The sequence below is a fragment of the Euphorbia lathyris genome, chromosome 10 (genome assembly GCF_963576675.1).
Source record: "Euphorbia lathyris chromosome 10, ddEupLath1.1, whole genome shotgun sequence".
NCBI classification, from domain to species: domain Eukaryota; kingdom Viridiplantae; phylum Streptophyta; class Magnoliopsida; order Malpighiales; family Euphorbiaceae; genus Euphorbia; species Euphorbia lathyris.
The window spans coordinates 70,045,148-70,057,357 of NC_088919.1; the positions used below are offsets into that span (position 1 = coordinate 70,045,148).

The 12,210-nt window shown below is 35.0% G+C and overlaps 1 long non-coding RNA gene across 2 annotated transcripts; it reads left to right on the forward strand.

The window, feature by feature from the left end:
- The first annotated feature begins 1,105 nt into the window (after window positions 1–1,105).
- On the forward strand, window positions 1,106–8,712 carry LOC136208245 (uncharacterized). Of its 2 annotated transcripts, none has more exons than XR_010677024.1 (3): window positions 1,106–1,295; window positions 1,435–1,529; window positions 8,595–8,712. It is a non-coding gene; the product is annotated as an uncharacterized lncRNA (long non-coding RNA). The 2 variants fall into 2 exon arrangements; XR_010677023.1 differs by lacking the exon at window positions 8,595–8,712 and adding an exon at window positions 2,538–2,806.
- The last annotated feature ends 3,498 nt before the right edge of the window (window positions 8,713–12,210 follow it).

Genomic DNA, 12,210 nt, shown 5'->3' on the forward strand with positions numbered 1-12,210 from the left:
AAATAATTAGGATAAAAGTAGAGGTTATATTTATTGAGAATAAAATAAGGAAAAACCAATTAAGATGGTTTGGCCATGTAAACGAATAGTGTGTGATGCGCCTAGGGCTTTAAATGAGCCGACCCGCTCATGAGCGGCTCGGTGATGGGCTCAATAAAAGTTTGGCTCGACTCGGCTCGATTTGTAAACGAGCCACTCGTGGACACGATTTACTGGTTCGGTTCGTAAATGAGTTGAGCTTGAGCAGGTCAAAGCTCGGTTTAAAAGCTCGCGAGCAGGCTCGATTAGAACATTTATGAATAAAGTTTTATTTTGTAGAAAACTATATAGTTTTGTGTTAGTTCACAAATATCTAAACTTAATATTATTTCATTTGCTATTAGATGAGTTCGTTCACAAACATAATAAATGAGTAATAGACGAACTATTTGCAAGTATCTTGTTTATTTATTCAGGAACTTTGCTTATGAGCTTGTTTATGTACACAATTAAAAAGTTATTTGCGAGCAAACATCACAAATATAATTAATGATTTACTCACAAACAATTCATTGTTAGATAATTTTTTGAATGAACCAAGTCTAAAGAGGATTTTGGGCTCGAAACAAACGCGAAGCTCGGCTCGAGCTTATTGAGCAAGCCAAAGCTCGGCTTGGACTCAAGCTCGTTAATTTTATAGCGAGCCGAGCTTGAGCAGGTCAAAGCTCGGCTCGACTCGATTACAGCCTCACTATGCAATTTTTCCTTTCACATGACACAAGATACATGACAGACATTTGTTTTCGTGTCGTCTGAATATGTTTCGTGACAGTATTTTAATTCTATGTCATCGGAATGCGAAATAAAAAATGCGCTCGTATCTCAGATGACGTTACGGTTACAGTATGTTGTCATCCCAAAAGAACGCGATTTTGATGGAAAAGTCACTTAAGCCTCAGACGACACTTCGAATAAATGACTGTCATTGTTGTACGAAAATAAAAAAGCGGCAACCAAAACTTAGAAAAGCGGGGGAGCAAAAAGAGCAAAAAAATTAACGCGCGCTCAAAACTCAAAACCTAAAATCGATTCCCCCTCTTCTCATTTCTAATTTCATATCCTCTTTTTCTATCTTCACATCTTTCTTCCTCAAACTAAAGATCTCCAAATAGTTTCTCTCTCTTTCCTCCTCTCAACAAAGCGTTGATGGCAACACCTTAGAGCAGCCATGGTCTCCATTTTCCTACTTTGCTTTATATGTTGTCTTTGTTCCTCCATTTTCTTCAGCTCTTAGAGGATCGATTTTAAAGTTGGAGGTAAGGTTCCCCATATTTTGAATCGATGGTTTACCTGTCTTTTTGTGGCCCTAATTTATGTATATTTCCTATAGGGTTTATACATAATCTACAATATCTACATGTTTAATCTTTTTGTTGTCTTTTTCTCTCTCTCTAGGCTGATCTGTAGATCCAAAATGGCATTAGTCTCCTTACTTGTGGATCTAACAAATTCTGTCCATTTGTTCATGGCTTTCTTGAATTCAAGTTCTGGTAAGTTCGATCTGAATTTTTGGGCTATAATAAATTTATGTCATCTATTATGCCTTTTTGTGCATAAATTGGTAATTGATCTTGTGAAGGAGTTTTTGGATTATTGTTGAACTAGGCAGTTTGGGTCTTGTGATTTGTCAATTCCTTCAAATTTTTTCACAGAGATGATTTTAGATAATTGCTTCAGGTAACTTTTCGCACTCTGAAATGCACACCAAGTGTTTATTTTTATGACTAACTGAACTTTTCTACAACAGAGAGGCTAACAAAACATGTGTATGTATACGTGTATGTTTGTGTATAATTGGTTATTGTGACCTTCATCTTCATCTCTTATAAACGATCCCTTTTGATGTAACGTTATGATATATTCCCCTATTTCTAGGATTTGCTAATTTGACCTTGCTAGCATGTGCTTTTGGTGAATCCTTCTAATTTGCATAACTAATGGCATGTGTTGCCATGGCTCAAAGATATTTGCTTTATGTGGTTACTATCAAATGCTGATGAAGATCAGTAAATTCAGATTTTGGCTATGTAATTAAGCAAATATACATGTTTTAATGAAAGCATGTTATGTTATTTAGAGAAGCATACAGTCGAAAGGAGACACAACTAGCAAAGACTACCTATCAATATGTTTCCTCTGTAACTTTAATAATTCACTTCACCTATTTCTAATCTATACAAAGACAAAATGATTATCCTCTCTTTAATTAGGATAGTTTGGAATTATATATATTTTGCTGTAAGTTCAAATTCAAAAGAAGTTTGTTTTTTGGTTTGTAAAAAGATATTTGTCTTATATATAGAAAAAAGTGGAGATGATAATCATATGGGTAACATGTATAAATACTAGTACATGTATAAATACCCTTCTTTGCTTTTTTGCCCGTATAAATACCCTTCTTTGCTTTTTTGCCCCTTAATCACACCAATCTAATTATTTCCCAATTTTATAATTAAAGTTGTGAAATTAGAGTTTGTTCTCACTATATATGTAATCAGATTTTGAAGTAGATACCAGACCGATCAGATCAATAACAAGTAATTCTGTTGTGAGCTGATTGGTGTATTGGGAAGGAAAGATTTTTGCGGATTATGTTGATAGGATTGTCAATGTATACTATTATGGAGAGTAATTAAGACATGGCCAGGTATTTAATGCACTAATTATGTGGCTTTGTTGTTTGTTAGTCCAGATAATTTTATTTTTCAATCCATGTTTGATCTCGAACCATATTTTTCGATCTCTGTTTGATCAGTCATTGAACTTGATGCAGCAAGATGCATAACATATATTGAAGTTTCCTAGTACATGCTACAGATATGTTCATCATAATATTTGTGCTTGCTGATTGCTTCAGTTTCATCCTGATATGTGATTTCAGTTTGTGTCAATGTTCTTTCACATTTGGCTATGTTAATAGAGGGTTTGATTATATGAAATGTTTCTTTACAAGAAATGAAAAATGGTGTAAGAGAAGCAACTCTTTTTTGTCTTTATATTTATATGCACAATGATCAGAATAATTTTTTAAACTTAAAATAACATAAGATCCATTTTATCCTAAATTGTGTTTGTCATGTTTTTTTTCCATATGAGTTTATTTCTTGTTGGTAGATATCATGTTCCCCAAATAAATTCTACCTTTGTTCTTGTTCCCCAAATGAATTTGGGTCTGGTTTCTATTAATGGATTTGCTATGAATTTGGGTGAGATTTTGAAATTTTTGGATGGTGTATTGTAGTTGGAGACATCAACGAATCAGGGGCTCAATCAAAGAGCTCCTTTGTTTAAAGGGATAAGGTGCCAAAATAGGCCTATGATTTTTAGGGAAGTATCAATTTAAGCTCAACGTACAAAATAGCATCAATATAGGCTTAACGTTTAAAAAAGGTACCAATTTAGGTCTCAATGTTATTAGATTCTCTATCGTGTTATTAGCATTCAGCTGCTGGTATTTAATTCTCTAATCTCAATGTTTCAGTTAGTTTCGTGTTGTTTGATGGTGTGAAAATCGAACTGCGAGAGCTTGATTCAGTTGTTTTGGGTTTGTATGATTGATCTATGTGTCTGTTGGGTTCTTCTTTTTGTAGCTCTTTTTACTTTTTGAGTCAAAACCGCAGAATAAAAGTGTTTGGTTAGTATTAAAAAACATCTTCTTGTAGCTATTTTTTTAAATAGATAACTAAACAGAATGTTACGTAGAAACTAATAAATTACTCATTCTAATCATAATTGGTGGCAACTCTTCCAATATAGATATTAATATAAAAAAACTCTTGTTTAAAATACTTAAAAAAAAATAAAAAAAAAACTATTTTATGCTTACAAATACTAGAATTATTTGTATTATTTTGTCTATTGACATAGAGACTGGGAAAAAAATTTAAGCTTGAATTTGGATCTAACAGAATTATATAAAACTAATAACGTTTTTTAACATAATTATATATTCACAACTTACTAATTTGATCATTAAAGACTTAATAAGATCAAAAATAAAAAATCAAGAGTTTAATGTATCTAAATAAAAAATTAAAAACATAATGAATCAAAAAATGAAAGATCGGGGGCTAATAATGCTTTTTACCTTTAAATTAAAGCATGTGTTAGAATTAAAGCATGTGTTTTATACTCCTCTATTTGGAAAACTTTGGTCATAATCATTAAAAAAATAATATCTGGCCATCTATGATTTTGTTAGAAAATTAATGTAAATAAAAGAAATTCAAGTCTAAAACGACGGCGTTTGTCTTTCCTCATGACGTGGGAGTAAATAATAGTACAAATTTTCTCATTCTAAAAAATAATAATATACTACAAAAAAAAAAAAAAAAATCCCAAAAACAAAATAATAATAATACAAATTTTCAGTTCTGATATAATATATGATGGCTCCATCTTATTAAATTATATAAGTTAATACGATCTTCCTTCTTCTATAATAAATAAAGGGACCATAACGTTTACAGTTAGGAAAAATTTTATTTCTAACATTTAAAATGGTATAATATTACTTCGAACGTTCACAGTCAAGAGCAATTTTATCCACAATATTGAAAAGTTGGATCAATTTTAGACATTATTCATGAAACGGTCTTCTCGATCATGAATCTTATCATCTACATTTCACATGCGAGTTTATCACTCATTAGTAACAGATTATAAACATATAATTAGACGTGAAATTTTTTTTTAAAAATTAAGAAATTTATTGTCTATTGTACGATTTGGATAGAAAAAAATCAAAATATTTCACCGAATTTATAAATATTAATCTCCAATTCTATTATTAAACTACCGAAAATATGAAAACTTTTTTCTTAAACGAACTGATATGCAATTGATGCAGAATAATGAACAAAATATCTGTGTTTTACAATAATGCCTGAAATTGACCAAACTTATCAATGCTAGGGTAAAATTGCTCTCCGCTATCAATGTAAGGAGTAAGATTGCATAATTTTTAACGTTAAGATTAAAATTACTTCTAATGGTAAAAAGTAGGATAATTTTACACCTTCTCAAAGTAAAATACAATCTTCCTTCTGCAACCTGCTCTGTATAAAATATATTTGGATTTAAATAAGATAACTGAAAAATATCAGTCTCAATATTATTTAATAGTGTTATTATTGTCAGAGATAACATTTCCTATTATGCTGTAAATAGATTCTTATCTAGTTAGAGTCTCAATTTTCCTATATTACTAGCTAGATAGAGTTTCAATACTTCTATACTTACATATTGTATTCCTATACAAACTCCAATTGTCTCACTATAAATACAAGACCTTAGAGCTAATCACATTCAAGGTGATTCAAACATTATTGTGTATATTACTTCTCTCTCTCTCTCTCTCTCTCTCTCTCTCTCTCTCTCTCTATCTATCTATCTCCATATTACCTTTGTATATCAAACTATACATCCAATATGGTACCAGTAGTCTCAACTTCCGCCTCTTCCAAATCCTTTGATAATCCGCAATCCACCTCCTATAACCCTGCTTCAACCGCCGCATATCAGCCCGCCATCGCCGCCGCCGCTGTTGGAACCTCTGTCGTTCCCAATCAGAACATTGCCGCCGCATCCGGAGCCTCCCTCGATCCAAGCTCAGGCTGGCGTTTCACATCACCGTTCAACACGGAAGACTCCATCTTCCTCGCAAACGCAGCGGCACCGACTCCTACCGCCCATCCGTCTCCTCTACCGACGGCAACAGGCTCACTCCCGCCTTCCGTCGTGACCACAATCGCAGCTCCGCCACCACCGCACAGCAGCCATCCTCCTCAGCGTACCAGCCATCAGCCGCCGCTCCTGATGCCGTGATACTCGAAGCCCTTGCGGCATATCAGGCTGCTGCCCCGACCTTTTTCCAACAACATCAGATTCCCCTGCAGCAACCGCAGCTTCCTTCGCAGCAGTCGTCTGTCACCACAGCAACCCTGTTCTCTCCGTCTGTTCTTGTTGCCCTAGCCGCCTATCAAGCAGCCGAAACCAGCAATCAACGTCAGGTTAATTCTGAATCCAATACCTGTTCGTTTGTGTACAATTCTCATACTCAATCAGCTCGTGATCCATCCCCATCTTTTTTCTCATCAAATTCTTTTCACAATACTTTAGATGCACCTTCAAAGAATTTTCAACCTAATTTTATTCCTCCTTCCAATCCCCCTCATCCAGTCAATCCTGTCTATACGGGACCTGTTTCTTCCTCTGTCACCCTACCAAGACAACATCCCACAAATATCACCATTAACATCAAATTAACCACTCACAATTACAAAGTCTGGAGAATGTCTATGGAGTCTACCCTCAAAACCTATCACATTTTTTCTCATATTATTAGTACAACACCTCCTCCACCTCAATTTCTTTCCCGAACAGTTTTTATGACATCTACTACGGATTTAATCATAAATCCATCTTTTTCCCAATGGGATGATTTAGAAAATATGGTTAGGGCTTTGCTCCTAAATTCCATCACTGAAGAAATTTTTCCTGATATCGCATACCTCAAATATTCACATGATATTTGGGTAGCTTTGGAAGATGCCTATGGCCTTATCACATGAACCAAACAGTTTCAGTTAGGTATTGAATTACATGAGCTTGAGCAAGGGGGGATGTCGGTAACTGCTTACATGCAAAAAGTAAAGTCTATCCTTGATGATCTGGCTGCCTCAGGGAATCCATATCCTCGACATTTACTCCCGTTAGTGCTTTGCAAGGGCTTGGGAGAAAGAGTATCGCTCCACTGTTCAGAATCTTGTCACCCAGCGCGACACCAATATCAATTATCAAGAGCTTCTGAATAGTTTGAAGACTGTTGAAGGCATGATTCAATCAACAAGAAAGACAACTTTGTTTCCTTCTGATGGTATACCTACGCATAGTGAAGCCAATGTCTCCACAATTGCATCAACACAGTCAAAGAAACAGAATCCAAAGAAGAGAAGGAGTGGCAAGTGCTACAACTGTGGAGATCCAAGTCACTGGGCTGATAAGTGCAAAAGACCGAAGAACTTTTCACATCCAAACTACAATCATGGACCGCAAGCACACATGGCATGGAAACAACCGCAGAATCCATTGGGCCCTCATCAGCCGTGGTATCCCGACATTGGAGCCATAAACCACATGATAGCCAATCCAGCTCAGCTTCAACAGATGCAACCATATCAAGGATATGACATAGTTCAATTTGGCAACCGTCAAGGTCTGCAAATTTCTCACTTTGGAAACTCACATATAAATAATCTGAAAATTAATGATGCCTTGCTTGTTCCTAAACTCTCTAAATCCCTTCTGTCAGTTCAAAAAATTTCTCGTGACAACTCATATTTCTTTGAATTTTGGCCTAACCATTTTCTTGTGAAGGACTAAACTACTAGGGAAATCCTGTTACACGGCCCGAGTAAAGATGGGCTATATGTGCTTACACCCACCCTGAAGGAGGTGCTTGTAGGAGAGAAGGTGTCTTTCGAAAAGTGGCATGCACAGCTTGGACATTGTCAAAATCAGACAGTCAGTACAGTTCTCAAAGGCAACAATCTATCCTCTTCAAGTCCAATTAGCAATTGCTCTTCTTGTCCTTTAGGCAAGCTTGCTAGAAGCTCTCTACCTTCTATTAGTCACTCTAGCACATTTATTTTTGAAAACTTACATCTGGATGTTTGGGGACCAGCTCCAGTTCTATCTTGTTTTGGTCACCGTTATTTCTTAATTATTATTGATGAATTCAGTGGATTTGGATGGTTGTTTTGTTTAAAGAACAAGAGTGATGTTTTCTCAACCTTTTGTGACTTTTATGCCATAATTTCTAATCAGTATAGTGCAAGGGTTAAGAATATCTATTCAGATCTTAGGGAAGAATTTCAAAAATTACAACCTTTTTTCAAAAGACATGTGTTGAGCGATTTCCGCAAGTGCACGGTTTCGCTTGTAGTAATAAAAATATCGATCCCACAGAGATACGTTTTTTAACGAAAAACTTATTTTTGAATCTTTAATTTCGAACTTGTTAGATTTATAAAATGTAAATAAAAGTGAAAATTGGATTAATTGAATTTAGGAAATTTATTTGATTGAATTTGAAAACTTTGAGTATTTGAAAATGCTGGAATAAGATTATATATTTAGAATAAATCGATTGTTAGAAAGATCTTCTGATTTTAAGGATGAATTTTACAAAACAGGAACATTTAGAACTTATTAGAAAAAGGAATGAATTTGTTCATTTGCATTAAGCAAAGAAAACAACTTAAACTTTGTATTATTATGATGATGAAATAAATGACGGAACCTCTAATTAATTGGCTTTGAACGCGACAAAACCCTTTCGGGATAGTTGCCCTTACTCAAATTACCACTCTTTCGAGATGATAATTTGCCTAAGTGTTCAACAAAGTTTCCTTGTAATGATTTTGAATTCAAGTGCATATTAATGAAAACACCAGCCTCACTTATATTGGATTGGTTACCATAAGTGCTGCATAACGATTTGTCGAATAGAACGGACTTTATTAGATGAAATGTAAATTGATACAAGTTTACAGAGAATAAGGAGCATCGAGTTCTTCGAGGGCGTGCAAGTGAAGGGCTTGATCGGTTCCGCTTCCTTGGATTTCCTAGGAGGTTGTCAGGCTCGGGGGCGAACACTTTACTCAATCTTCTCGCTGTAACTTCGTAATAGGGATTCGGTCGGCCACTACCATGATGCAAACTAAAACTGGAACAATGTCTAAACGCTACTGAGTTGTAATTAAACTATAAACAATATGTGTACCTCATCTTGTTTTGTACAGAATCTAATTTCTAACTCTCGAAATGTTTTTACTTAGAACTTCGACATAAGTTCTACGCTCTGATTTCTATATCTATATTATAGCATTTCATTACACTTTTTCTCAACATCAACTCTTTATTTATAGATGTTGAAGGGTTGTGTTTGAAGTGATGTATCCGTTGGTTAAGAGTCGTGTCCGTTGTGAAAGGACGTCTTTATCCACTTGAACGAACGCGTTTCTTGGATTTTCAGCATGTGTTAAATGCTCTTGGTGAATTTCTGCACTTACCGAGGATAGTAATCCGCGGCCGTGAATGACGTAGCACTGAGCTGAGCGACGGACGAAGGGGAGAATTGGTTGTACCGCGCGTGTCGTGGCCGCGGGTCTGTGATCCACTATCGCGGCCCGGCAGGTTTTTCTTACTTCTTGCTTTCGTTCGTGTCCTCGACTTGGCGCTTTCGATTTACGTCGTCTTTGACTCCTTGTGAAGGGTTTTTCTTCTGTTTTTGATCCTTTTTCGTTCCTATTTGGATTTTACCAAATATTCAAGTACCTTGCAAGAAAGAAAGATATTCGAAAGTAAAAGTAATCTAAACAGATATAAATAACACGAATTCGTAATAAAAATGATGTAAATGTTAATGATATTTTAGGTATATTTTGGGCTTAACAAATCTCCACACTTAATCTTTTGCTAGTCCCGAGCAAAATTTCACTGAACTTATTCTTTAACTAATCTCTTTATGAAAATAAAACATATATCTTTGTGTTTACTTTTTAAATTAGTTAAGCCGAAAAGACTAACTTCGCATGGCAAATTTATACGCAAAATATCAAACTAACTTAGTATAAATACGATATATCATTCGTCTTGTATTTCTATTTTTAAATTGAAGTATTCGGGACGATGTAAGCACGCATGTTATTGAGTTTTCCATCTCAAGGCATTTCAAAGCACCAAACTTCCTTTCCCAAACTTGAATTATTATATATGAGTATTTAGTTTAATTTATTTGCTTAGTTACGCCCGTGATAAGGGTGGTCTCGATCGTAACTTTATATGTAATTGTTTTGTGTTCGCTTAAGAGGTACCGACCATGCCATGGGTGGACGCAATCGTTACTTTAAACTTTAAACACGCTTAATTTTTCTAATTTAAACGTTCCTTTCATACCTCGATTGTGATAAGGGTAGTCACAACCGTGGCCAAAAGTACGCTTTACTTATTAATTTCTTCCCTTTCATACCTCGATTGTGATAAGGTTGGTCTCAATCGTGGCCAAAAGTTAAGAATACGATTTATTGATTAATTAATATGAATTGGGAAAAAGAAAATTAGCACATTCATCCTATATTGACTTAAAATTCAACATGTATTATGGCTATAGTTTCCTTAAAAACTTCAATTGGTGTTAATGTAAGACAAAATCAAAACCGAGCTAAAAATTGTTAGTTCAAATTAATGCCTATAAACCTAATTGAAAATTTAAAATAAGATTTATTGTATCATGAAGATATAAAATAGAGATTATAATGAAAGAATTTTTACTTAAATACATTCACTCGAGACAATTTTACTTAAAATCGTGTCGAAGATTTGTGAAAAATTTTGAAAAATATTACCCGTATAGAAATATATTATTTCTATCGATAATGATAACCTAAAAATAATCATAAAAGATGTATAACTTATGATTAATTTGATAAATGTAAAAAATGATATTTCATAAAAAAAATGTTAAGTTTTTGTCATTTGTTGCAATATAGTTAAAAAGTGTTGTAATATATGTTGCATTTGTAATTTTGAAAAACAAGTGAATATGCATTCATTCATTCATTTGCATACATTCATTCATTCGTTTGCATAAAATGATATATGTATATATCTCCTCGCACACTTAAATTGGACCATGTCCTCATGGGGGCAAAAATGGAGATAAAACACTAAAGATAAAACAAACGGAAATAAACGAAAGATATAGCAAAAACATTCATCATAAAATTAAAGTGAAATTAGAAATTGTACGAAACATAATAAATATAAAAATGTACGAAACTGAAATTGAAATAAGATAAAATAAAAATAAAAGATAAAACCTAAGCATGTGGCGGGGAATCCGGAGGTGTTGGTGAAGTTTCCACATTTCGGCGTCGAAAAAAGGAAAGCATCCGATGCCGAGTTGAACGATGCGCACGCCTCAAAGTATTGAGGTTGTCATTCATCACCATATTGTTCTCCACCAAATCATCAATTCTCAAATTCATTTGTCGATTATTTGCATTGATTTGGTTCAAAATCCGCCTTAAATCCACCGGATCAGTGTCTTGGGTTGCTTGGGCTTGTGGGGCAGCGTCTCCACCTTCCTCCGCTCCTTCTTCGTCGGTACCTACATTATGAGAACTAGAAGCACCTCCACCCATAGTGCCACGAAGATGTGCAATACGGGTAGCATACGAAATAAAAACAGGAGGAGCCGCAGAAACCAATAAATGAGCCCGCTCAAGAGCCGCAATGTCCAAAACTGGAACATATCCATGGTAGGTGGACATATCAAAAGTAGCCAATTCATCCTGTGCCCCTAAAACAATAGCGGTGATCAAATTACCGAGAGGGACTTGAGTGGTGTGAGCCCTCGAAGCACGATACAAGTTGTCAAAAATCATTCCAATGCTATCAACCCGTAAACCCTTGAACAAACAATCCCAAACAAACAAATCCCGGACTTGAATCTTCGAACTCTCAACACGACCAAAAAGTGAAAAACTCAAATACTTGTGAAAGAAGAACACACAATTGTCCTTAATCAACTTGCTTGAAGTGTTCTTAGAATCAAAAGAAGTTTGGTCAGACAGAGTTTGCCAAAAAGAGTTATTATCAAAATCCCGAGGCTTATCATAAAAGTCACTAGTAGGGAAACCAAACATGTTACCCATAGCCTCATAATCAACGGTATAGGTAATACCCTTATTCCGAAAAGAAATTTCTGTCCTCTTTTTGTTCATCGTCAAAGTAACCAAAAACTCAACCACATACTCTTGAATTTGTGGAAAACGCATAGAAGCAAAAGTTTCCCATCCCAAAGTTTCAATAAAAGCAGTAATTTGTGTAGAGAAGTTCAACTTTCTTACCGAATCAAAGTCAAGAAACTGCATATCCACGAACTTACGATTGGCGTGTGAAAAGTGCTTGAAACGGCCAACTTCTTCTTCAGAATGAATGTCGAAATAAGCCCCACAACTAACCCTAAGGCGATTAGCCTCAGTGACAGCTGGCTTGTGTCCAACACGCTTTGCTCTAGGCATGGTTGTGGTGTTTATGTGTTATGAATGTTAGGGTTTAGAGAAAAAGATGAAAAAGATGAAAAGAGAGAAAAGCTTGAGGTTA